Source organism: Sus scrofa, chromosome 14, assembly GCF_000003025.6.
Source record: "Sus scrofa isolate TJ Tabasco breed Duroc chromosome 14, Sscrofa11.1, whole genome shotgun sequence".
NCBI classification, from domain to species: Eukaryota; Metazoa; Chordata; class Mammalia; order Artiodactyla; family Suidae; genus Sus; species Sus scrofa.
The window spans coordinates 11,055,552-11,081,493 of record NC_010456.5 but is presented as its reverse complement, the minus strand read 5'-3'; the positions used below and the strand labels follow the sequence as shown (position 1 = coordinate 11,081,493).

General features: G+C 47.3%; 1 protein-coding gene across 15 annotated transcripts in view; it reads right to left on the bottom strand.

Moving 5' to 3' along the window:
- PTK2B (protein tyrosine kinase 2 beta) overlaps positions 1-17,832 on the bottom strand; it is a 130,535-nt gene extending 112,703 nt beyond the window's left edge. For 6 of the 15 annotated variants that reach the window (XM_013990284.2, XM_021073173.1, XM_021073180.1 and 3 more), the window contains exon 1: positions 16,129-16,278. The gene's annotated coding sequence lies outside the window, so the exon portion shown is untranslated. Of the gene's footprint in view, positions 1-16,068; positions 16,087-16,128; positions 16,395-17,814 lie in introns of those variants that run through there. The other 9 variants (XM_005657259.3, XM_021073175.1, XM_021073181.1 and 6 more) reach the window with 7 other exon arrangements.

Sequence of the window (25,942 nt, the reverse complement as noted above, 5' to 3'; positions counted from 1 at the left end):
AGCTTGTGCTGGGGAGGGGAGGAGAGGGCCTGGGGGAGGAGAGGGTGTGGAGTTGGGGTGGCGCAACAACCAAGGGAGGTGAGGTGCTTGCCGTTTTCCTGAGAAGTGAAAGATGGGGTTGAGAACAGAGTCCAGGAGCCCATTCTCCAAACTTAGGCCGTTTTCTCTTAGTCATGGCACTTAGAGGGTAAAAAAAAAAAGCTGGGGGTTGGGGGACAAAGGCCAGGAGGCAGAGGATGAGGTTAATGAATAAGGTGGAGGTTGGAGAGGGGTTATCAAGAACGCCTCCTTCGAACTGTGGGTCTCCTCCAGACTGGCCTTGTCATTAAACAGTTGTAAATAAACAGCAAAGGGACGTGGTCCCCAGGGATGGCTCTGGGCCACTTGGGGCTTCTGTGATTCATGTGGGATCCTCGGGTCAGGGGAGAGCAGCAGCCTGGGGAACCTCAGTGGCCTCAATTGAGAAAAATGAGTTCTCTTAGCAAGACCTAAAAGATAGTGTTGAGGGCAAACAACTATGTTTGGAAGTTTTTTGACTGCTGAAGAGGGCAGGCTGAGGGTTGGTTGGCTATACTGAGAGATCTGGAAGAAGTACAGGAAGGAACTGAAAAAAAAAAAAATAGGGAGAGAGAAGAAGGATCAATCATAAAATGAAATTCCTGAGGCTGACTTGGATGCCAAAGACAGCACATTTTTCGCCTGAGGAAAACATTCTTAATACAGCTCTGGGGGTGGTAGTTCCCTGAGTGATACAGATTAGTAATCAAATTATTTTTGAGGCTGATGAGCCCAGTGACAACGCTGGCACCTGGCCACATCATCTCACGGATGGGGTTCAGCAAATGTCTTCTCTTCTCGGTCGCCTCAGCCTTTGTGGATACATTTCAAGAACTTGGGGCTGGCGAGGGCCAAAGTAAACAGGTCTTGGTTTGTTTTGGCTGTTTTCAGCCACTCATTGTGATTGAGCAAACATGGATTGAACTGGTCCCCCAAAGATGCATCATGGGGCACACAGGCATGACTGTGAACATGATTTATAGTCTAATTGGGAAAGATGATTTTAGGGACTGAATTTTTTGTGCCCCCAACCCCACCATCCATATGTTGAAGCCCCAGTCGCTACTGCGCTACTGCGACTGTATTTGGAGATTAAACCTTTACGGAAGTAATTAAGATTAAATGAGGTCATAAGGGTGGGCCCTGACTGGTTAGAATTAGTGTCCTTATAAGAAGAGAGACCAAAACTTGCTCACTCTCTCCTTGCACATTCAACAAAGAAAGGGTGTGAAAGGACCCGGCAAAAAGGTGGCCATTTCTGACCCAGGACGAGAGCCCCCACCAGAAAGTGCCTGTGCTGGCAGCCTGACCTCAGACTCCCAGGCTCCAGACCTGAGAAAAAACAAATGACTGCTGTTTAAGCCACTTGGTCGATTTTGTCATGGCAGCCGGTACTGAATAAGACAGAAGGCAGATACATAATAAATGATAAAAATAAGGCAGGATGAAAGTGCTGTCAGAGTCAGGAAGAGGGCTACTGGGACAGAGAGGATGGTGGGATGAAGCCAGCCTGAGGGTGCTCAGAGCAAGAGCTCCATGGCGAAGTACGTAGAGACATGGTTGATATCTGAACCAGGGTGGGCATTGAAGCCATCTTTGGAGCATTAAGGACAAAACAGAGAAAAATAAAAAAAGGAAGAGATGTCTGACTGCAGATGGACAGAGGAGCTGCAGGGGCTCTGATACATACAGCCCTAAGTAACACACGGCTCTACACAAAGTGTGGTCCCTCACCCGTACACCTGTCAGAAATGCAAAAGGAGCTGGAGCCCAGTAAGCCATGCTTTCAAAAACCATCCAGGTGATTTGATGGCACTGTCGGTTAAGAAGCATGACTCTGAGCTGAAATGGAGGATTTTGGTTGCTTCCGCCTCAAAAGTGCTCCAAAGTTCATGCATCTGGTGTCAGGAAGCCCTGTGCACTCATCTGGTTTAGCAGCTGATGAGATTTTTACATCCTTTGTTTAACTTGAATCCTCACCCCTCATCTTCACAGGTACTGGAGACCACCTCTAAATGAGCACCTTTTCCTCAGCTCTTTCCCCTAAAATCTTCTCCATCTGAGCAAATATTTCTGAGCCCAAGTTTCACATCCTGACATTTGCTGGAATATGACTGGGAGACATGGGGGCAGAAGACAAGGTCCCCCGCCTTCCCCCATTCCATTTAGCGAGGCATGTATCATGAAAAATAATTTTATCTCAAGCTAACATGAGCCTGGCATAAGCGGATAGTACAGCCAACAGCTCTGGGAAGGGGCGGGGGTGCTCGGGGAAGGTGGAGTGAGGGCTTCTGCCCTGTGCCAAGTCCCTTCCCCTCCTCCAGAGTCCTCTGGCCCTGAAGATCCCCTATGCAATGCCCTCTTCCAACTGGCGGGGCAAAAAGAATGCCTGGCTGCTCCTTTCTAGCAGGTGTCTTCTTCCCTGTTCCTGTAGCTTTGAGCAGGGTCTCATTATCCCCATTTCCCCACTGAAGGCAGGCTGGTTCGTGTTCCCCTGGCCAAGCCCCTCTCTGTCTTCTCTGCCCACTCCTCACTGCATGTGGATGTCCAGGGGAAGAAAACAGGAAGGAGGCTCTTCCTTGGGGCCAGCCCTGGGGGCCAGCCCGCACCACCACCCTCTCTGGCCAGCCAGCAGTGTGGTCACTGTGACACCCAAGCCGAGGACGGGAACTCCAGGCCACTGGCCGAGCACTGCTGGCCACGGCCCAGAAATGCCTGTCTATGGGTCTCTGAGCCAGAACCTTCTCTGTGCTTGGCACAAGGGCTGCTCTGACCTGAGGCCAGGGTCCTCTTTTCCAAAACAAAAATCTGAGTCACTTCTCTGCTTAAAAACTCCTATAGCTACACATCCTATAAATATATATATATATATGCTTTCTTATCTACCCTGTAGCTTCCAGTTGCTGGAGAACAAAGTCCATGGTCAAAGGGCCTCTTTGCATTCTTCCAGCTTTATTCCCACCACTGTCCTGCCAGATCGAGCTTCCCTCGGCTATTCAAAGCTTCCCAAATAGATCACACTCTTTGATGCCTTATCTTTAAATATGCTGTGCTCTCTACCTGAGCACCTCCCTGCCCTTTCTCTGCCTAGTACACTCCTATCTATTCTGCAAAACCCATCCCAGCATCACCTCATCTGTAAAACTCTGTTAGCCTCCCCTTGGTAAGACTGGTAGTTCTGGCCTTTGTGTCTCTACGGCATTTGGCCATCCTCTCGCAGCCCACCTGGTTTTACCATGGCTCTTGCACTGCTCTTTTATCTTGAGGATGGTCACTTGTTCACCTTTGTATCCCCAGCGCCTAGCACAGTGCCTGGCCCTAGGGAGGAGGAAAGTAGTGGGGAGCTGGGCTGACCATGTCACAGCCACTGTTCCTCCATCAGAAGGGAAGAGCAGTTCAAGGAGGAAGAACACAGACTCTTCTTCCTTGCAGAGGTTTAATACCAAGGGAAGTAGTCACATGGGGGGACAGCTTAGGCTCAGTCCTGTCATGGCATAGAAGGAAGGACTAGCTGTCACTGTTGCTGGAGAACACTGGGACCCCACCTAGGAAAGGACTAAAGGGCTGGGAAGGGACCCAGACTTTGCCTGATATACCAGACTCACCTCCTCATGTCCCTTGTGGACCGCCATCAGTAAAGGAAGCAGTCCAGGCCCCATCCACGCTTCCCTTCCTGGATGGTCACTTGTGCCCTGACCCCAACTCCAACCACACATGTGCCAGTCTCCAGCCGAACTGTGGTCTGGCTGGATCCAGACTCCCCGAGCTATTTCACAGCTTCCCAAAGGGCCACACTGTGAAGGTCTTTCTAAAGAGCAGTCTCATCTACTCTTAATTCTCCCTCCAGAGTGTGGGCTTCTAAAAGTCACCTCTCAAGCTTGGCCCATGTCTGTCACTTCTTCACATGTCTGGCCACAGTCTCCTCCCTGGTCCTCTCACCTGCCAATCTTCCTCTTTTCTTTCCTCAGGAGTGCTAGTTGGCAGCTGGCATGTGTCTTCTGAAGGGAAGACCAGAGGGGAAGCATAAACCCACCAGTCTCTCTTTCAGGAAGCTGCTGGTGAATCAACACTGAGAATGGTTTGTGAGATGGTCAGACTGTCCCACTTCTGAGAAGGGATGGAGAAAGGGCAGGATACCCGAGTCTCATGCTAGTGGGAAGGGGCCTGCATGGGGAAAACCCAGGAAAATTCTTGTACCACATCACATCCCTGCAGGTCCTGCTCCAGTGACTTGTAACCCTGAATCAAATCCTGCAGTCACATTATGTGGTTTTTTTTTTTGCTGTTCTATATTTTAATTTTTAAAAATTTTTTTATTTTTTTATAATTTTTTTATTTTCCCACTGTACAGTAAGGGGGTCAGGTTATCCTTACATTATGTGGTTTTTGCATTTCTCAGCCACCTCCAGAAACTGAGAAGATCCTGGTTCTCCCATTCTGAAGATGGTAATAAAGATACTCCAGACAACAGAAAATACCGTGTCTATTTGTCTGATATAGTGTTCATTTGTCTGTTGTTTCCAACAACTGCAAGCTTTTTTTTTTTAGGGTTGCACCTGTGGCATATGGAAGTTCCCAGGCTAGGGGTCGAATCAGAGCTACAGCTGCCGGCCTGCACCACAGCCACAGAAACACCAGATCCAAGCCGAATCTGTGACCTATACCACAGCTCGTGGCAACACTGAATCCTTAACCCACTGAGCGAGGCCAGGGATGGAGCCCACATCCTCATAGATCCTAGTTGAGTTTGATTCTGCTGATCCACAATGGAAACTCCTGCAAGTCTGTTTTTTAAATAATTTACATATGGTTCTATAGAGTATAAATGAAAGGCCAATGCTCCATGGAAATTAAAAGGGAATAAAGAGGGATATACTGGTGTAGTTGCCTGACTGACTGACTCACTAGGTTGCATTCCTTCCTTTGTTCATTCATTCATTCATTTCTAAAGTTATTTGTCCACCTGTCCATTCAGTCCATGTACTTTTAAATATCGCATATGTTCTTCCCCTCCCCAAACTATCAGAAAAGGAAGTATATATTCTAGCCCTTACAGAATCTTTCACTTTATGGGCTGTTCTCACAATCACCATATTTTTTAACAAAAATATATTGCTTGGGAAAAAAAATCAGCCTGACACCACTATAGTCAATGCTAGGTTGGGGTGCTTACAAAGGTCACCTGATAGAATTGCTTTTTTTTTTTTTTTTTAAAGGGAAGCACAGTATTACAGTACAGATTCAGTAACTGCTTGGGGGTATAGCCTCACAATTACAAGTGCCGAATTTTGTAAAGGATCATTTTTCAAAAAGCCATGCACTAAGTTGTTACACTGTGGATGTCAAAAAGATTTCTTTTTAAAGGATTTGATTAGATATTTTTCAAAGTGCCATATTAATGGCCGATAAGTACATGAAAAGATGTTCAACATCATTAGTCATTAGGGAAAAGCAAGTGAAAACCACAAGATAGTGCTTCATGTCCATGAGCATGGCCAGAATCAAAACTGCAGACAATAACAAGTGTTGATGAGGATGGGGAGAAATTGGAACCATCACACATTATTGATGTGGGTGTAAAATGTGGAAGCAGTTTGGCCATCACTCAAAATCATAAATACAGTTATCATATGACCTAGCAATTCTACTCCTAGGTATATAACTAAGAGAAATGAAAACATATGTCCATGCAAAAACTTGTAGTACACAAATGTTCCTAGCAGCATTATTCATAATGCTTAATAAAGCAGAAACAACTTGGAGTTCCTGCTGTGGCACAGTGGGTTAAGAAAATGACTGCAGCAGCTTGGGTCACTACAGAGGTGATGCAGGTTTGACCCCCCGGCCCAGCACAGTGGGTAAAGGATCTGGTGTTGTTGCAGCTGCTGTGGAGGTCGCAGCTGCAGCTCAAATTCGATTCCTAGCCTGGGAACTTCTATATGCCGTGGGTTCAGCAGAAAGAAAAAGAAAGTAGAAACAACTTAAATGTCCATCAACTAATGAACGGTTAAGAAAAATATGGAATATACTCACAGTGGAATCTTAATTGGCGATATAAAGGAATGAAGGTCCAATACATGGTATGACATGGATAAACTTTAAAAGCATTATGTTAAACGAACGAAGCCAGCCACAAAACCCCCACAATATTGCATGATTCCATTCATATGAAACGTCCAAAATAGACAAGTCCTTAAAAACAGAAAGTAGATTAGTGGTTGCCAGGGACTGAGGAGGGGTGGGGGTGGGAATGAGGAGTGACCGCTCATGGGGCAAGGTTTTTATGGAGAGATAAAAATGTCCTGCAATTAGACAGCAATGATGGTTACACAACTCTATAAAGGTACTAAAATCCACCAGACTGTACATTTTAAAACGATGAATTTCATGGTATGTGAATCTTATCTCCAAAAAGCTGCTATTTTAAAAAGAAACAAACACTTTCTGGGTTAATAAGAAAGAGCCAACTCTTTTCAGACTGTAAGGATGATGATAAAGCCCAGAACACAGATAGCAGGTTCAAAACAGGGTTCTAGTGATGTCAAGATGTGAGTCAAGTGGTGACTGCTTCGTAAACGGGGAGAGTAGGGGATATGCTGTATTTTAAATGTATTAGTATACATGGTATGGGATTTTAAATGTGCATCGCTAAAATCATATATTAAATATTTGGAAATGTGTATACATTGACATCAGCTGTTTTTTATACAACCACCCTTGTCGGAAGGCCCAAGGGTCTGTATTAGATGCCAACAGTGTGTGAGGCACTATCTGTCCATCTGACTCAACCACAGACATGGTTCTGACCTCAACAGAGCTTTCAGCCTCGTTCGACTGAATTAAAATGGAGCTTAAGTTTAAGGTCATTTCTATGAAAGTTTGTAAAATTGATTATAACACCTTGTGGGTCGTTCTTAATAACTGGTGGGAACCCTAGGTTGCTTGGAGCTCAGATGAAAGCTTTGGATGTTTTTCCCATAAACATACAGAAAATTATGCATCTTCTCCCAGGGCGTTCACATATGCAATACCCCTGCCGCCCCACCTACACACACCATGCCCCTGGTTGGCTTCCTTGCTTTGAGATTGTTCTTTACCGAATTCACTTGCATCTAGACCCATTCTCCAGTGTATGTGTTTACACACACAAACAATGAGGACAAGAGCTGGAGGCCTGAGAGGGTGCCCCATGACCTGATCCCTGGTGATGCAGGGATCACTGTGGAAAGAGCAGAGGGCCTGGCGAACCTGCCCTCCCCCTTCCACCCTGGGCAGCCCTGGCTTCCACCTAAGATCGATGCCAAAGAAAGCCCTCTATTAGTTAAGAAGTCCCAACCCCCTTATTGTAAGTACAAATGAAAGCCACCCAGGTGACTCACCCAAGGTCACGTGGCAAGGCAGTGACAAGGCTCCCTAGACAGTGTTCTCTCTGTCCCCACACCTCTCCCTGGGAGTGAACACAGGTTGGCAGCTAAGCGTTTAGCAAACTGGTAAAGAAAGGGTTTTTCTAGACAGAGAGTCGGGTAAAGAAAGAGGGAGAAGGTGCAGAGGCCACAATGGGGACAGTGTGAGCCTTTGGATGGCTCAGCATGCAGCCACCATGGCGAGCCTTAGGCCTGCGCATGGGTGGGTGGAAGTCTAGGTTGCTAAAAATTGCCAACCTCTGCCTTGTAAATCTCTCCCCTGTATCCCCAAAGTGACATCACCTTCTGCCAAGACTCCCTGCTTTTTTTCCTACTCCCTGTCTTTCTCCTGTCATTCGGCTTGGCCGGGATAAGATCCATAAGCGGGAGGATGAGGGTGGAAAGGCAAGGATCCAGTGGATTAGAGACACAGGAGTGGCTCAGCAAAGGAATTGTCAAGCTCCTGCTCTAAATTGCTGGCCCCCTCTCTCTGGGCTCTAGGAAACCTCCCCCAGAGGCAAGGAGAGCATCTTAACCCCAAGGCAGAACTCGGTCCTTGCTCTGTCGCAACTGGCTTTGGTGAAGCCCAGCACAGGGAACTGGGAAGATCACATCTGGCCCCAGGGAACCAGGCATGAGTGTGCAAAAAAGGAGGGAGATGGAACCCCCAAACCTGGGAATCTGAGGGAGTCTAGAAGAATGAAAGAGTGGGTGGGGTGAGATCTGAGTCTGATTGAAGTCAGTGGAAGGGGCTATTGGTTCAGGCAGAATGGAGGATGTGGTGAGAGGTTTGATGGAAACCAGTGAGCAGACCAGGCTAGCTAGGGTGAAGGACTTAGTTGGAAAGTATGGGGAAGTTAGGATAGGAGGTGAGTGAAGGTCAGATTGCAGAGAGCCTGGAATAGGAAATGAAAGGTAAGGGATCTGGATCTGCCTAGAGGCACAGGAGCTTCGAAGGGAATGAGAGATAAGGAGAGGCTCTTAGGCAACATCAGGTGATATTAGGGAGTGTGGCTCAGACTTGAGCAGGGACATGGAAAAGGGAAGGAAGGAATGAGAGGCATGAAGAAAAAATCTGTGGGATTCGAGATGGGTAAGATATGAACAGAGGGGAAAGGGAAGATAACTCCAAGGTTTTTGAGTGGACTGTCTAGGATAACTGCAATTGCATGAGCAGGAAGGACGCCAGAGGAGATGGCCTGGTTAAGAAAATGATGAGTTTAGTTTTCAACATGTAGCACCGAAGATGACTTACTCAAGTGGAAACTGTTTTAGAGATTCTTGGAGGTGCAGAGCTGAAGCAAGGGAGAGGGCTCAGGCAGGAGGCGGAGCCCAGGATTTGTCTGAACTGCTGTGGGTGGATAAAGAGATGGCAGATTTAAGTGCCTGTTCCTCCTGAACTCTCTAGGAGGCTGAGGTACAGAGACTGCCATTACACCTCTAGACAGGCTGGCACTTGGTGCACAGCTGCCGCAGATGAGGTCCATGGAAAGGGCTTATGTATGAACCAAGAACGCAGAGGAAGGAGGAGCTTAAGGGGAATGACAAATTACTTATATAACCTAAACAATTTGATGTTCCCATAAACCCTACATCTTTTAGATCCCTTTAAGGACTATTTCAACTCAGAGAACGTAGGAAACTCCAGATGACCAGAAGATAGGCTCCAGGACCCCCCAAATCATCCCAAATTACATACTTTATCCTGACTGTTGAGACAAGAACTGTTATAAGAGTCTCCCGCATGCTCCTCCTAAGACCTCAAGCTCGCTTCTCTCTGATCCGTTTTATAAGCTGCTGCCCCAATGTGATCACAGCCCCTTCACCTGAGTTCATATATCAACATTTCCCTGCCCTCCAAATAAAGTCCAATGGCTCCTGAGAGCCTTGAGAATAAGGTCCAAACCCCTCAGCCACCATGTTTGAGTCTTATGTTACTTTTCACCCTTATCTTTATTGTCCTTTGATACTCTTCACTCCAGCCAAAATGAGTCATTCAAAGGGTGCCTTCCTGCCTCCCTTTTATTTACATTCTTTGACCACAGCCAGCATCCCAAGTTTCCATGGCCATACCCCAATCATCCTTTGAGATCTTTTCCAAATGCCACTTCCTCCAGGAAGCACTCCCAGATTCTCCAGACAGAAGAATTCTCTCCATTCTCTGACCTCATGACACTTTATTGGTGCCTCTTTTGTGGCACCAAAGTCCGCATCTCATCTGACAGTTATTTACCTTTATGTATTATGTCCTCTACCAGACTGTAAACCTACTGAGAACAGATATGTCCCCTCCATGGTGGGGAAAGACTGCGTTCTGTGAGTAACGAAGGGGCTGAAGAAGGGGAGAAATATTAAACAAATGCTGAAAATGAGTCACAAATGAGAAACCTCAGGCTCTAGGGGGTTACATAACTAGGCAAGGTCACCCAGGAAGAAAGTAACAGACCAAGACTCAACCCACGTCTTTCTGACCTGAAAGTCTTCATTTTCCTAGGGATCGTGCCTGGCGGTGTTTTATGGGGCATTTTCCCACAAGTTAAGTGTTTCTCTCAATGACCCTGTCAGAGATGTGGTACTGTTATCTTCATTTTCAAATGAAAACAGGGAAGCGACTTTCCCAAAGTCACACAGCTAGCAACTGGAAGAATCTAAACCCAGAACTGTGTCTCCTGACCTCTGATCTTCTTTCCACTCACCCAGGCTGCCAGGCTGCCAGTGATGAGCTGGGGGTTGGGAACTTTAGCTTGGGACATCCACTCACAACCGCCTAAATGGACATGGCCATGGTTCGGCGCCCAGCATCTGCGTACAGAGCAGACCAAAGGTAAACAAATGCCTGTAAGAGCATCTTCGAAGGTGCTGGAGTATCAGATCTCTGGTAACCTGCCTGCAGCAGGAACTGGGGGTGGGGCAGAGCGTACACCTAAACCTAAGGGAGAGGAGAGCTGGTTTCTCATTGCAAAGGCTCCTGGAGAACACAGAGACTTCTTGAGGCCAGGGAGAAAGTGTGTGTGGGGGGGGAATCAACATTAATTTAGGAACCAGAGAAAGATGTGATGCTCTGAGTGGCCCCAACCAGAGGCGGGACCAGTCTCTCACAGGCAGGTAATGGTACCCCTTCCCCCAGAAGAACTAAACCAGAACTCAGGGAAGAATCTCCAATGGGCCCATGTGTGTCCCACTGGGATTTCAGCAGCTGGGGAGTCCAAGAGAACCAACTGGAAGACCCTCAGAGGAGGAAGGTGCACGAAGCAGGGGGACTGTGGTCCTGGTGCCTGCAAAGTTGTTGGGAGAACTGCCCTGTTGAAAGGGAGATGAGTCCACGAGATAAAAACTACGCCCAACAGCGAGCTCTAAACACTGAACGAGTGCACTCCTTCCAGCCCCTGCCTAGTGAGTGATGGTGCCAGGTTCTGCGTGGGTGGATTTCAGGCCACAATAGGGAAGAAGGCAATGGGAGAGGAGGAAAATGTTAGTGAACTGTCACCAGGAGAGAAAAGGGGAAGGCTCCCCTTGCCCAGCACCAGCGTTGGTTATCTTAGTTCTAATCCCGTCGACCGGCTGCCTTGAGTGCTGGGCAAGGTAAGAACTGGGGTCTGCAGCCCACCCACCGCCGACCTGGAGCGTTGCTTGGAAACAACATCCGGCGCCCCTATCAACCCGCCCACCGTGTCTAGGTAAAAAGTGCATTGGAATACGCAGTCTCCAGCCTGCTCTCTTAATCAAACCGTCATCGTGAGTAATAATTATACCTTGGGAAACAGCAGAGTGACTCAAAAAGCTGCCCCCTCTCCCTCCGCCACCCCCTCGCACAGCTCAGAGCTTTGTGCTGGGTATGGAGAACCCTGGAGAGTGAAGCCACCATTTTCTCCTGCCTGTCGGTCCTCTGAGCCCCTTAAATGACCATGTGGACTCCAGGGTCTGAGGGGCAGGAATAGAAAGTCTCTTTGCTGGTCAAAGAGCTAATGAGGCTTGGCTGTTCACAGACACAGTAGGGTGGGGGTGGGGACAAGAAGCAAATTCTGTCTTATCCATGAAGCACGTCCCTGAGACAGCCTACATATGCCCACTTCTGCCCTTTAGAAGATGACCTTTTTCCCCAGCAAAAAAAAAGATGTCCTTTCCCCGCCAGCTCAGATGAACTCTAAGTAAATCAATATAATGATAAGGAGAGCTAACATTTATTGGATGCCTACTGTGTGCCTGAGGAAGGACTGAATGTTTTATGTACAGTCGAGGCTATTAAGCTGGTGCATAAGGCTATCTGGGACATTATAATACTGGGTTTTTTTTTTTTTTTTTTTTTGGCTGCGCCTGAGGCATGCAGAAGTTCCCAGGCCAGGGATTGAACCCGCACCACAGCAGTGACAAAACCAGATCCTTCAGTGCTAGGCCACCAGGGAATACTGACATTAAAATATTTGAATAGTCTACCCAAGTTGGCAGATATCCGGTACCCCAGTGCCCTGACTGCCTGCCACAGCCACACCCTAGAATCCCTGTGACCGTGGACACCGTGGGGTCATTTCTGTCAGATCCTTGCCCACACCTTAGTGGCTATTAATATTTTGAACATGTCTCTTGGTGTCCTCTCACAAAAAGCCCTCTTGTCACCTCCATCCCAGAGATGACAAAGAGAGGACTGCGTGACTCGGGCAAGCCAAGGTCACATAGTGGGTTCCAGAGCTGGAGCTGGAGCTCAGGCTGACTGACCAGGTCTGGGTACAACCATGTTAGTGTGGCAGAGGCCCTCGCCCCTCTCCCTGCCCGCCTCCTTCACCCTAGAACTGGCCTGGAGTCTATGAGAAACTTGATCGTGGAGCCAAAAAGAACTTCTGTTAAAGACCTCTCTTTGCCGGAGCCCCTCAGCCACCCAGGCAGAGCCACATGGTCCCAAGTCTATGACTCCTGGGCAGGGAGAAAACTAGGGATCAGGAAACCTACCATGAGGGATTCACCCAAGCTCAGCTCCCTCCCCTCCCCTACCTCAACTGAACTTGTCTTAGCAGGATTCAGAGTACATGGAACTATGGCTGTCACCATGGAGGGCTAGGTGCTAAGAGATGTACTTGTCCAGAGTCCTCTCAACAGTGGGAAAAGGGTGTGAACTTCAGTAGGAGGATTTAGGCTGGAGCGGGTAAGGGTCTCTGTCTGAGGGATGCATGATGCTAGGTCAGAGGCACACAGAGTCCAGCCCCTAAAGATCATCTGTAAGTTGGACACCACTGAGTCCAGGCTAGAGTTATGGGATGAATGATGTCCCTAGAAACATTGGCTTGGTCCCAGAACCACACCCACATCAATGGTCACTAGTTGTGGAATGCTGTTGCCCTTGGTGTGGTAATGGGTGCTCCCCCAACCCAGTACCAGGGTCTAAAGTGAGAGTTAGAGAATGCTAAGCCTCATGATACAGAGGGCGTCTCCACATAACTGACCATAGCCTTGATCATGCAAATACATGCAGGACAAATTTCTGAGACCGGACACATTTAAACATTTCACAAGTGGAACATCTGTAACTATCTCTGGCCCAGAGTTTCTCTGAATACTGTTTGGCAAATGCTGTTCTGAAGGGCTGGGGACCAAATGCTATCACTGAGCAAGATCTAGGGGAGAGATGGGGAGATCTAGCCACTGGAAAGAGGCACCATTTTTAACCCAACATTTCCTTCAAGGGAAGTGCACTTTCCATTTCCTCTTTCTCTGAACAAATTCTGAACTCCCTCCAGGTTCCCATTTAGGAGGCCCCTAATTTGCTCTTACAAATGCCCCCATTAAAGTCAAAACAAGGCATCTTACTTTATCTACCCCTGAGCTCTATTTTTCTAATAAGGTACTCATTATAAAAATGGGAGTATCAACAGCTAAATTGCATGGTGAATCTGTTTGTGTCATGCACTGTGCTAGGTGTATTACCTGGATTCTCCCTCCCTTTTAATTCATTCCCATTTCCCTTCAGTGAATTCTACTTGGAGTCACTCCTTCCCTACCCCTGCCATCTTCCAAGACAAGAGCTGGGTATTTCCTCCCCTTGAAGCAGGTCAACGGCAATGCTGACAAGAATGACCCAGGCAATTTACATTCCTTATAAGGAGCCACCCAACTACCTGGGCAAACAGATACTCTTGTCCTTATTTCTGGAAAGAGATTCTGGGGCCCGAGGAACTAAGTGGTTTACTTGATGCCTCACAGCAGGCAAGTGGCCAAGCTATGCTGGAATCCAGGTCCATCAGGCTCCAAAGACCAAGACATTGTTTGTTTGTTTTTTCAAGGGCAGCATATGGAGGTTCCCAGGCTAGGGGGTGAATCAGAGCTGCAGCTGCCGGCCTACACCACAGCCACAGCCATAGCAACACTGGATCTGAGATGTGTCTGCAGCCTACACTGCAGCTCACGGCAACCCCAGATCCTTAACCCACTGAGTGGGGCCAGGGATTGAACCTGTGGCCTCAAAGATACCAGTCAGGTTCGTTACCGCTGAGCCACAATGGGAACTCCCGGAGTTTTTGTTGTTGTTGTTGTTGTTTTTAGAAATAACATGGTTAATCAGAGAAGGAGCCTCAAAGTGGAATCTAGGAGTACCGGTCACAAGATAATATGTCCTGAGGCTGTCCACTTGGTGCCTGGGCACCCTCCACCTTTCACTTCCTAGCACAGGAGCACCCTCAGCTTCCTTCTAGAGGAGGGCTGCCAGATAAAACACCAGACGCCCAGTTTACATGAATTTCAGATAAACACTGGGTAATGTCTTAGTGTAAGTATACCCCAATATTGCATGGGACATACTTATACTTCTTCTTCTTCTTCTTTTGTTTTTTTTTTTTTTTGCTTTTTAGGGCTACACCCACAGCTTATGGAAGTTCCCAGGCTGGAGTCAAATCGGAGCTATAGCTGCTGGGCTACACCACAGCTCACAGGAACATTGGATCCTTAACCTACTGAGCGAGGCCGGGGATAGAACCAGCATCCTTATGGATGCTAGTCGGGTTTGTTACTGCCGAGCCACAACATGACCTCTAGGATATATATTATACTTGACAGATATTCGTGGCTTACCTGAAATTCAAATCTGAGCGACCTGTATTTTCATTTGCTAAATCTGGCAGCCCCGCCCTGAGTCAAGCGGAGGCTGATGGCTCTGGTCCCAAGTAACAGGAGTTGCCATGGCAGCCTGGGCAGGCCCTTCTGGCGCCATCTCTCCCTACCTCTCCAGCTCACCTCGCCCTGCACTCTCCATGTGCTGAACACCCGAGCTACTTTCAGTTTCCTGGGTGCGTCACGCTGCTGCTTCTGCTCTTGGGTCCAGCACTTGCTGAGCCCTGTGCTGTTCATTCCCCCCCTCCCCCCCTGCCCTGTGGCTAATTCTACTGATCCTTCAGGTCCCCACTTAGAGTCAATTCTGCCAGGAAGCCTTCCTGGACATCGTGATGGGCTCCTCCCAACCCCCAGTGCTGGGCTGGTCAGCACCTGCCCCTTACGCCCCAGGGCTGGGTCCCAGGCACCTGGCCTCAGGTAGGAAGTCAGCAAATGCTTACTGAATGAGGGACAAGAGCAGAGGGTCCTGCTGGAGCTGGTCTCTTGAATGTGACTCCTTCCCTCCCCTCTCCATCTCCACTCGCTTTCTCCTCTCTGCCTCCTCTCCCTCCAGCCACCCCGAGGCGTGAAAGTTCCACTACTGCATTCCTTGGCCACAAGGGATGGAGACAACACCTCGAGCCCCTTCGCTGATCCTTCCGCACCGATTGCCTGAGGGCTCCTGTCCAGCTATGGGTCATAGGAAAGCTCTTCCTCCTCTGGCTTCTGAATCCCCCTGGAGAATGCCCCCTCCGTGTCCACAATTCCGCTCTCCTTCACCTCCAAGCCCCTCAGAGAAGGAGCCTGATTGGACTGAGCTCCAAGTTCGGGGTGTGGGGAGACTCCAGCGTCAGATGGCTGAGGGTTAGGGCAGGTGGTGGGGCTCGGTGGGCTCAGAACATCACCCATATGTCGCCTGTTCACCCACCCAAGGCTTTGCCCACGCACAGCCTGACAGGAGGAGAAGGCGGCACAGAATTTAACCCCTTAGGGGCATTCTGAAATAGTTTTGCAAAGACCTAGGGTGGCAGCAAGCGGTGTAACTTTAGTCCCCACAATACACACACGCACGCGCGCGCGCGCACACACACACACACACACACACACACACACTGTTCTGTCTCTACTCCTCGCCAAACCCTGCTTACTTCCAGTCGGAGCAAGAATCAAATGGGGAGAGCAGCCGGGTGTGTGTGGGAATGTGACCAGGGTGGGCCTGCCAAAGGGGACAGCAGGAGCAGAGCTGGGCGCGGCAAAGGGCTACAATACCGGAGTTGCGGTTGAGCTGGGAAAGCTCTCCAGTCTGACCTTTAGAGGCGGGTGGCCTTTCTGCGCCCTCTCATCACCCCCTGCCCCAGCCTCTCCGCTCTGAATACGTCAAGAGGACTAAGAGGGAGAAACACCCTTTACTCTCAACTTAACTCCAAAAATAGAATCCCCTCCCCCACCCCACCCCCCACCCGCAGCTCCACTTCTGGGTGCGTGGCTCCTGGTTCAGGAACTCGCTCGCGTCCGGGTCCCCCCAACCTCCCACCTCGTCCAGCCTCCAACTTCTGGCTGGGCGCTCAGCCCCGATCGCGGGAGGGGGACTCACAAGGAGGGAAGCGCCGGCTCCCGGCGGCAGCTCTTCGGCTCGGCCAGGTGCGGGGCTGCGGCAGGTACAGGTGCGGCGGGGACTGCGCAGGTAAGGAAGGGGTTCCTCGGAGGGGCTTCGCGGCGGCTCCGGAGGCCTCCGCTGAGTAAGAGCGCTGACAGGTTTGTGTTTTCCCCTCTCCCCCTCCGACTTAACCACACCCCTGCTGCTCTCCTCCCCACTTCCTTAAAGGGTGGGGTGTGTTGTCTGCGGTGCTGAGCGTGTGTGCGGCTCCAGCCTCTTACCATAAACTCTGAAATAGACGCCGCCGCCAATTCTTAGAGCTACAAGTGCCCACCTGGCGGCCACGGCGGACCCTGGGTGGGGGGTGGGGGGAGGTGTCTTCTGTTGCTCTTTGCCCCCTGTGAGCAGTGGAGCTCCCAATTCTTACTACGCCTCCCTCTGCCTTTCCCTCCACTTGGAAACTTGGGAAGGTCATGCTTAGAGGTTGGTGTTTCCTCTTAGCCCCCAGGTAGGTTTCAGAGGTGGAGACTGTCACTTGCCTGTCACACTGCCGTCCTTGTTGTCCCTCCTGGTCTCTTCATGCCCTAAAGTGCCCAGCCTCTTCTGGGGGCACCAGCGACCAGGTGACTCTCACCAAGGATCTTGGCAGAACTCATCCAAAGCCCTAACAATATGGAGGAGGTCCTTGCCCTGTAACAGCCAGGACCAGAGTGCGGCACAAGAACAGTCATAGAAGTTGAGTGGCCTTTGCTCACAGCAGCCCACTTTGTTGCCCAGAACCAAGAGGCCGGTTCACCTCTTCACTCAGGCCAGCAGGGCAGTGAGAGCTGAGGCAGTGACTCAAGGGCACTTAGCAACCCCTTTCCCTATCACTGGAAAGATTCCAGACTTTCTCCTGAGTAGGAGGAGGTGAACAGGGCTTAGCATTAAGGTCAAAAAGCTGGTGTGTCACTCAGCGTTCCCCCGCATCTTCTCCAGAGCCCCCACTCTAAACCTCTTCATTCTGCACCCTGTGAAGGGCTGGATCTCCTACAGTTCTAGAAGATGCTCTTCACCAGGGCAGCCCTAACTAAACATGGTGCCCCCTAAAGTTGTGCAGCCACACGTGGCAGCCCTTCATACCCGATACCCTTCCCACCCCCTCGTGACACTTTCTCACACCCTGCTTCCAAACTCTGCAAACCAGCCACCCAAGAAAAAGGAAAGGCAAAGCCAGCATTTGGTGAGCATGTCTAAATAATCACTGTGCTAAGGAAGCATTCAGTTTACATTTCATCTGCATTTATATTTCACTTAATTCTCCCCATTTTGTGAAAAGAGGATTGAGACGAATGAACCACACACACTGTTTCTCCTGGCATGATCAGTGGCTTTTAAAATGTAGATACCTTGGAGTTCCTGCTGCGGTGCAATGGGATCTGTGGTATCTTGGGAGCCCTGAGACCCAGATTTGATCCCTGGCCCGGCACAGTGGGTTAAGGATCTGATGTTGCTGCAGCTGCAGCTTAGTTTGTGCTGCGGCTCAGATCTGATCACTGGCCTGGAAACTCCATATCACAGGGTGGCCGAAAAAATAAAAAATAACATAAAATAAAGATACCTGGATGACACTCCAAGTCTAGTGAAAATCAGAATCTCTGCACCCAGGCTCCCCCCACTCATGCAGGGCAACTTACAACTTACCATGGAGCTCACAGCCACGACTACTGGTGCTCAGTCCTGTTCATCCTGTCCACCAATTAGCCATGTTCTCAACACCAGGTAATACCGGGTGATACCAGGGTCTGCAAAGCAGTCAGAAGACATGCAAGTAGGTATCCAGGGAGACCTTGGCTAGGGCTTGGGCAGCAAGGTGAGTCAGTTGGGGTAAATTGGATTTAGCTGGGGACTTATGGGGAAAGGGGCAACTGGACCACTCTGCAAGGAACCTGTCAGAGTGCATCAGAAAGCAGGTGGCCAGACCGTCTTCTTGTGATCAGGAATGAGGTGATGAAGGTCCAGCGGTGTGAAGTTTGGGGGCCTGCATGAATTGTGGAGGGTCTGTGCCAGGTGGTGACAGTGGGAACTCAAGAGCAAGGTGACCCCAGACTGGTTTAAAAAAAGGCGAGTTTGAGTATGCTGCCTCAGTGTGGCCAAATCTACAAACTACATTCTCACCAGGTTCTCATTGGGGGGAAAAAAAGTTGTCAGATATTCAAAAATTTCAGAGGTTGTTGAAGTCTTCAGCAATTTTTTTGATGCTCCAAAATCTAGCTCCTAGAATCATAGCATCATATATTTTATTTATGAAAGAGACATTGAGAAACTCCCTGAGGTGGATGACTCCATTTTCAGGTCTTCTTCCGTTCTGTCTAGTGTTGCCCATGAAAGGCTAAGGTGACAGGGTCAAATGTTATCTGAGGAACCAAACGTTAAGTCCCAGAGTCACCTTTGCCTTTCCTTCATTACTCCAGAGCCACTCAATCTCTAGGTCCTGGGAATCCTTCCAAGCATCTTTCTTAGTCACTGTTTTCTTTCTAGTCCTATTGCTCCTACCCGGGTTAATGGCCTGTTTATCTTCTGCCCAGACTCTGTGCACAGGTTTCTTCTAACCTGTCTCCCACTCCCATCCTGAGAGGTGTTGGGACTGGAGCTCAGGAAAGTGGTCTGAGCTGTTGATGAGCTTCTGGCTGGCATTTGAAACCACAGGGATGGGTCAGACTGTCTGGGGCAGAAGTAAGAGGAAACAGAGATCTTAAAGTCAGGCTCTTGCCTGGAGCAAATTTAGCGAAGAGGCAAAAGTTGGATGGAGTGGTCTGAAGGGTGAGCGGGAAGTAAAGACATGGAGGTATGACTGTGGGATTAGGTTCTGGGCGATGGCTGGTGAGTGGAAGTTATGTGTGCAGCTTCAGGTTCAAATCCTTCAAGGGAACAGGTATGCCCTCCACTAGTCCCTCTTCTACTTTTTTTTTAAATTTTATTTTAAATTTATTTTTATAGGTTTCTTTCTTTCTTTTTTTCATTTCCTTTTTGTCTTTTGAGGGCCGCACCCATGGCATATGGAAGTTCCCAGGCTAGGGGCTGAACTGGAGCTGTAGCCACTGCCCTAGGCCACAGGCACAGCAATGCCAGATCGGAGCTGGGTTTGCCACCCACACCACAGCTCACGGCAACGCTGGATCCTTAACCCACTGAGTGAGACCAGGGATCCAACCTGCGTCCTCCTGGTTGCTAGTCAGATTTGTTTCCGCTGAGCCATGATGGGAACTTCCCCCTTTTCTACTAATAACTGAAGGTGGAAACCGGAGCAGTTATTTTGGTCTGTGGCCTTGGGAGTAGCAGAGCAACACGAGAGAGGACGCCTGGGTCCCTAATGAATGCCATCAAGCCACCATGCTAGTCTCAGACATGGTCTGGACCTGGCGGAACTTTTACACCAGAGAGAAATGCACTTCAATTGTTCAGGTTACTGCACTTGACTCCTTTCTGTTATCAAAGCCTAAACTGCATCCTAATATATACCATCATGGCCTAATTTCTTTTGTATGCAAATTGAGGCAGAACCTCAATATCTTCATCTATAAAATGGAAATAATGGACACTACAGGGTTGTTGGGAGGACTGGAAATAGTACGCTTAAGTTTTCTTGCTAGTGTTAACGGCTCATAGCAGACAAGAATGGAAGGTATTATAACCTGTTGTAACTCTAAACAATGTGGTCCTGGAATAAAAATAATGGTTCCTTTAAAATATTCCATACCCCACTCCCAACAGTATAGGGGAGAAGAGAAACAAAAACAGCAAAATGGAGAACTGACGTAAGATGAATGATGTGTACGTAGGGGGTTAATTATACTGTTCTTTCTAGTATTTGTGTTTGAAAATGTTCATAGAAGAAAAGCTAAAAATAAATACAGTCTTTCCAGGAATTCCCTGGTGGTCTAATGGTTAAGGATCTGGCATTATCACTGCTGTGGTACAGGTTCGATCTCTGGCTTGGGAACTTCTTCATGCCAAGGGTGTGGCCAAAATAAATACATAAGCAAATAAGTAAATAAATGTTTTTCCACAAAGGAGAAAAAAAAAAAAAACGCTTTTGGACATAACTCAAAGTGAATCTCCTTGGGAAAAATAAAGCTGCATTAAATACAGTGAAAAATTAATTGGGTATACAAGAGGGAAGGCAGATGGATAAGGCAGAAGAGTATTTTTATTTTAGGCAGTTTCCACAGCCCAGACATTGCTGCCAGCTCTTCTGTAGCTCCCCAGGGTGGTCGCAGGACAGTGGGCTGCAAGACAGGCTTGGAGGATGCCTGCACGAAGGGGAGCCCACCCTGCCCACTCTGGGTCGACTCCTGTGACTTGGACCTTCTTGGTTCCCCTTCCTTACCCCAACCGTGAGTGAGCCCAACGGGTCTCCCACAGCCTATGGAAAAGCTTTGAATCAACAGAGTGACTGTGGGAACCTTGACTTGCCATTATTGATGCCAGTGAGTCTAACAAACACGGCCATCAGCTCCCAGCCCACACTGTGCCAGAAGCATCGACTAGGGTGGGAGAGCAGGGTGCTGCAGGCAAATTCATTGTTAATAGCAAGAAGAGCCTCTAAAAAAGAAAGAAAAAAAAATTGCTTCGCAATGCAAGAACCTGCAGATCACAGGCATCTGTGGCCATTTAAGGGACAAAGAACCCTGCACACTTCATTAACTCCTGAGAGTACCCCGTTATTACCCAGCCTGGCTCAGTAATTACTGTCTATTTCAGTAAATCACGAAGAAAAGTTTGAATTATGTTCTGCATCCTCTATTTTTGAGAAGAAAAAGCACAAGATGTATTTCAGAAAATTTTCTGTTAAAAATGTTTGCCATAAAGTAATTGGGTGCTTACAGACAAATTTTAGGAACATGGAATGGGAGCATAGATTTCATTTTGTCAAGCTGTCAAGTTGCCAGTCTGTACTGAGTCTTTACTGCCCTTGCTCCTTCACAATTAGTAGCAGCAGTGTGTAGCCTTCACTGGGGACCTCCAAACCAGGGGTCAAAACCCCAAATGCTAAGGAGTGTGAGGGAAGATGGCTGGGTAGGGACTGTGGCAAACAGGAATAAATGTCCTTCCTACAGGGACCAGTTGCTATTCAGCTCAACTTCCCTGCCATGCAGGAGAGGGAGCTTCATGTAGCAATGTAGCCAGATCTTTCCTTCTTTAAAAGCAAAAACAAACAGAAAGCAAACAAAAAGCAAAAAGAAAATTAAGAAAATATTTCCAGGAGTTCCCATCGTGGCTCAGCGGAAATGAATCCGACTAGTAACCATGAGGTTGCAGGTTTGATCCCTGGCCTCATTTAGTGGGTTAAGGATCAGGCATTTCTGTGAGCTATAGTGTAGGCTGCAGATGCAGCTTGGATCTAGTATTGCTGTGGCTGTGGTGTAGGCCAATGGCCATAGCTCCAATTTGACGCCTGGCCTGGGAACCTCCATATGCTGTGAGTGCGGCCCTAAAAAGCAAAAAACAAAACTAAACAAAACAAAAAAACCAGTAAAAAAAGAAAATATTTCCATTTATAATAGTATCAAAAAGAATCAAATGGAGGACTTAACACACTGAAAACTGTAAAACACTGCTTAGAGAAATCATAGGGCACAAATAAGTGGAAAGATATCCTGTGTTCATGGACTGAATGACAATATGATGGAAATATTACCCCAAGTGATCTACATATTTAATGTAATCCCTGTGAAAATCTGAACACCATTTAACAGAGAAATAGAAAAAAAAATCCATCTTAAAAATTTTATGGAATCTTAACAGACTCCAATGATCAAAATAATCTTTAAAAAGAAATAACAGAGTTGGAGGTCTCACACGTCCATATTTCAAAACTTATTATAAAGCTGCAGTAATCAAAACAGTGTGGCATTGGCATAAAGACAGACATAGAGACCAGTGCAATAGAGAATCCTGAAATGAACCCTTGGGCTTATGATCAAGTGATCTTCAACAAGGGTGCCAAGACCACTCAATGGGGAAAGGATAGTCTCTTCAAATTGGACATCCACATGCAAGAGAATGATCCTTTCCTTACACCATCTATAAAAATTAATTCAACATAGATTGAAGGCCTACACATAAGACCTAAAAACCTTTTTAGGGCCACACCCATGGCATATGGAGGTTCCCTAGCTAGGGGTCGAATTGGAGCTACAGCTGCCAGACTATACCATAGCCACAGCAATGCCAGCCACATCTGCAACCTCCACCACAGCTCATGGGAACACCAGATCCTTAACCACTGAGCGAGGCCAGGGATCGAACCCATGTCCTCATGGATACTAGTTGGGTTTGTTAAGTGCTGAGCCATGACAGGAACTCCTAAGACCTAAAACTTTAAAGTTCTTAGAAGAAAACACAGGGGGATAGCTTCATGACATTGGCAATAATTTCTTGTATATGACATCAAAAGTACTAGCAACAGAATAAAAAGACATAAATTGGACTACATCAAAGTAAAAAATTTCTGTGCAGCAGAATGAAAATGAGGGAAACTTTCTGCACTGATGGTAGGAATGTAAACTGGTGCAACCACTATGGAAAACAGTATGGGGGTACCTTAGAAAACTATATATAGAATTACATATGACCCAGCAGTCCCACTCTTGGGCATATGTCTGGACAAAACTTTCCTTGTAAAAGACACATGCATCCATATGTTCATTGCAGCACTATTCACAATAGGCAAGACATGGAAACAACCTAAATGGCCATCAACAAATGAATGGATTAAGAAGATGTGGTATACGTACACAATGGAATACTATTCAGCCATAAAAAGGACAAAATAATGCCATTTGCAGAAACATGGATGGAACTAGAGACTCTCATACTAAGTGAAGTAAGTCATAAAGAGAAAAACAAATACCATATGATATCACTTATACCTGGAATCTAATATATGGCACAAATGCACCTTTCCACAGAAAAGAAATTCATGGACTTGGAGAACAGACTTGTGATTGCCAAGGGGGAGGGGATGGGAGTGGGATGGACTGGGAATTTGGGGTTAATAGATGTGGACTATTGCCTTTGGAATGGATAAGTGATGAGATCCTGCTATATAGCACTGGGAACTATATCTAGTCACTTATGATTGAACATGACAATGTAAGAAAAAAAGCATGTATATATGTATGTGTGACTAGTTCACCTTGCGGTACAGTTGAAAATTGACAGAATGCTGTAAACCAGCTAATGGAAAAAGTAAAAATCATTAAAAGAAGAAAAAAGAATGAAAATGAACAGCAACAAAATGAAAAGGCACAAACTGAGAGAAAATGTTGGCAAATTATATATCTGGTAAGAGGCTGGCATCCAGAATACATAAAGAACTCATATAACCCAGCAACAACAACAACAAATAACGTGATTTTAAAAAAGGGACAAAGGGCACAAGTAGGCATTTCTCTAAGGATGATATTCAAATGGCGAAGAAGCAAATGAAGATGTTCAACATCACTAATCATTAGGGAAGTGCAAATCAAAACCACACTGAGATATCATCTCACATCCATTAGGATGGCTACTATTTAAAAAAAGAAACAAAGAAAGAAAATAAGTATTGGCCAGGATGTAGAGAAATTGGTACCCTTTGTGCACTGTGGGTGGGAATGTACGATGATGAATCTATTGTAGAAGACAGTGTGTCCGTTCATCAAAAAAGTAAAAATAGACCTAGAGATTCCACTTCTGGGTATCTACTCAAAAGAATTGAAATCAGGGTCTCAAAGAAGAGATATTTGTGTACCCATGTTCACAGCAGCATCACTCACAAGAGCTATGAGGTGGAAGGAACCCAAGTGTCCATTCACGGATGGATGGGTAAACAAAATTGTGACAGATACGTACAATGCAAGGTTATTCAGCTTTACGAAAGGAAGGAAACTCTTAACATATGCTACAATGTGGATGAACTCTGAGGACAACTGAAAAAAGACAACTATTATTTGATTTCACTTATGTGTGGGACCTGGAGTAATCAGCTTCTTAGAGACCCAATGTAGACTGGTAGTTGCCAGGAGCTGAGGCGAGGAGGAAGTGGGCTCTGAGTTTGTTTGCAAGAGGAAAAGTTCTGGGTATTGGTCACACAAGAATGGGATTATACTTAACATTGCTGAACTGCACACTTAAAAATGCCTAGAATGGTAAATTTTATGCTTATTTTAGCACAATGCAAATCCCCCCCCTTTTTTTTTTTAAGAGCTGTACCCGTGTCACATGGAAATTCCCAGGCTAGGGGTTGAATTGGAATTGCAGCTATTGGCCTACACCACGGTCATAGCAGCTTGGGATCTGAGTGTGGTCTGTGACCTACACCACAGCTCACAGCAACATGGGATCCTTAACCCACTGAGCAAGGCCAGGGATTGAACCCGAATCTTCATGGATACTAGTCAGGTTTATAGCCCGCTAGGTCACAATGGGAACTCCAAAATTTTTTTGTTTTTGTTTTTGTCTTTTCTAGGGCTGCTTCCAGTGGCATATGGAGGTTCCCAGGCTAGGGGTCTAATCGGAGCTGTAGCCACCAGCCTATGCCACAGCGACAGCAACTCAGGATCCGAGCCATGTCTGCGACCTACACCACAGCTCACGGCAATGTCGGATCCTCAACCCACTTAGCAAGACCAGGGATCGAACCCACAACCTCATGGTTCCTCGTCAGATTCAGTAACTACTGCGCCACGATGGAAACGCCTCCCCAAATTTTTTAAACAATAAAAAAAGCAAAGGTAAAAATTGTTTTTGTTGTTTTTATGGGGAATCTCCCAAATTACATACGTCGGCACCTGTTCTAAACCTGTAGTTGCTTACCTAATGGAGATTTTCCCCTCTTTCATACTAAATAGCCAAACCTCAAATGTGTCTCAGTGCACATCCCTCCAGTACATGATTCATGTAAAGCCTAATTGATTCAGGTCAGCCACTGGGGTCTCATCCTCTTGCTGGTGCTGGATTTAGAGGTGGACACGTGACCCAGTTCTGATTGGTAAGGTGTGAGGGAAAGTCTTCTGGAGGTTTGTAGGAAAGGTTTCTTGGCTCTGAAAATTTGATATATTAGGGAGAAATGGTCCTATTTCATTTCCGGACATGGGTTTATACCAGGATAAGATGTCTGGAGCAGCTGCAGTAATTTTCCAACCAAAAGGCTGCCATAGTCAGGCCAGAAAGATGGAGAGATTCTGGGGGTCTCAGTGTTACTGAGTTGGACAGAGCCTTCTTGCTTCCAGACTTTCTGTAATGTGAGACCATGTATCCCTTTATTGTTTAATCACTTTGAGTTGCAATTTAAAAGTTGAAGCTTAGAAGGCCACAATTGGTACAGAGGGGAAAAAGCATATGGATCAAATAAAAGAAGTCTGCAACCAAATATGACCCAGAGGCAGGCAAGCTACTATTGTGGGTGTTTCTCTAGTCACTTGCATTAAGCACTATTTCTTAAGGGAGTTCTCCCTGCATTAATCAAACTCAGAGCTCCTGCCCTCATCTTCTCCAAGGTGGAGGCCTCAGAAAAGGCCCAAGCCATCACTGCACCTCCACATAAAGCATCAAACTGAGGAGTTCCTGCTATGGCACAATGGGATTGATGGCATCTCTGCAGCACTGGGATGCAGGTTTGATCCCAGCCCCACAGAGTGGGTTAAGGAACTGGCGCTGCTGCAGCTGCGCTGTAGTTTGCAACTGCAGCTCGGATCTGATCCCTGGCCCAGGAACTCCATATATCACAGGGTGGCCAAACGAGGGGAAAAAAACCAAAAAACCATTAGACTCAAAAATGTCGATA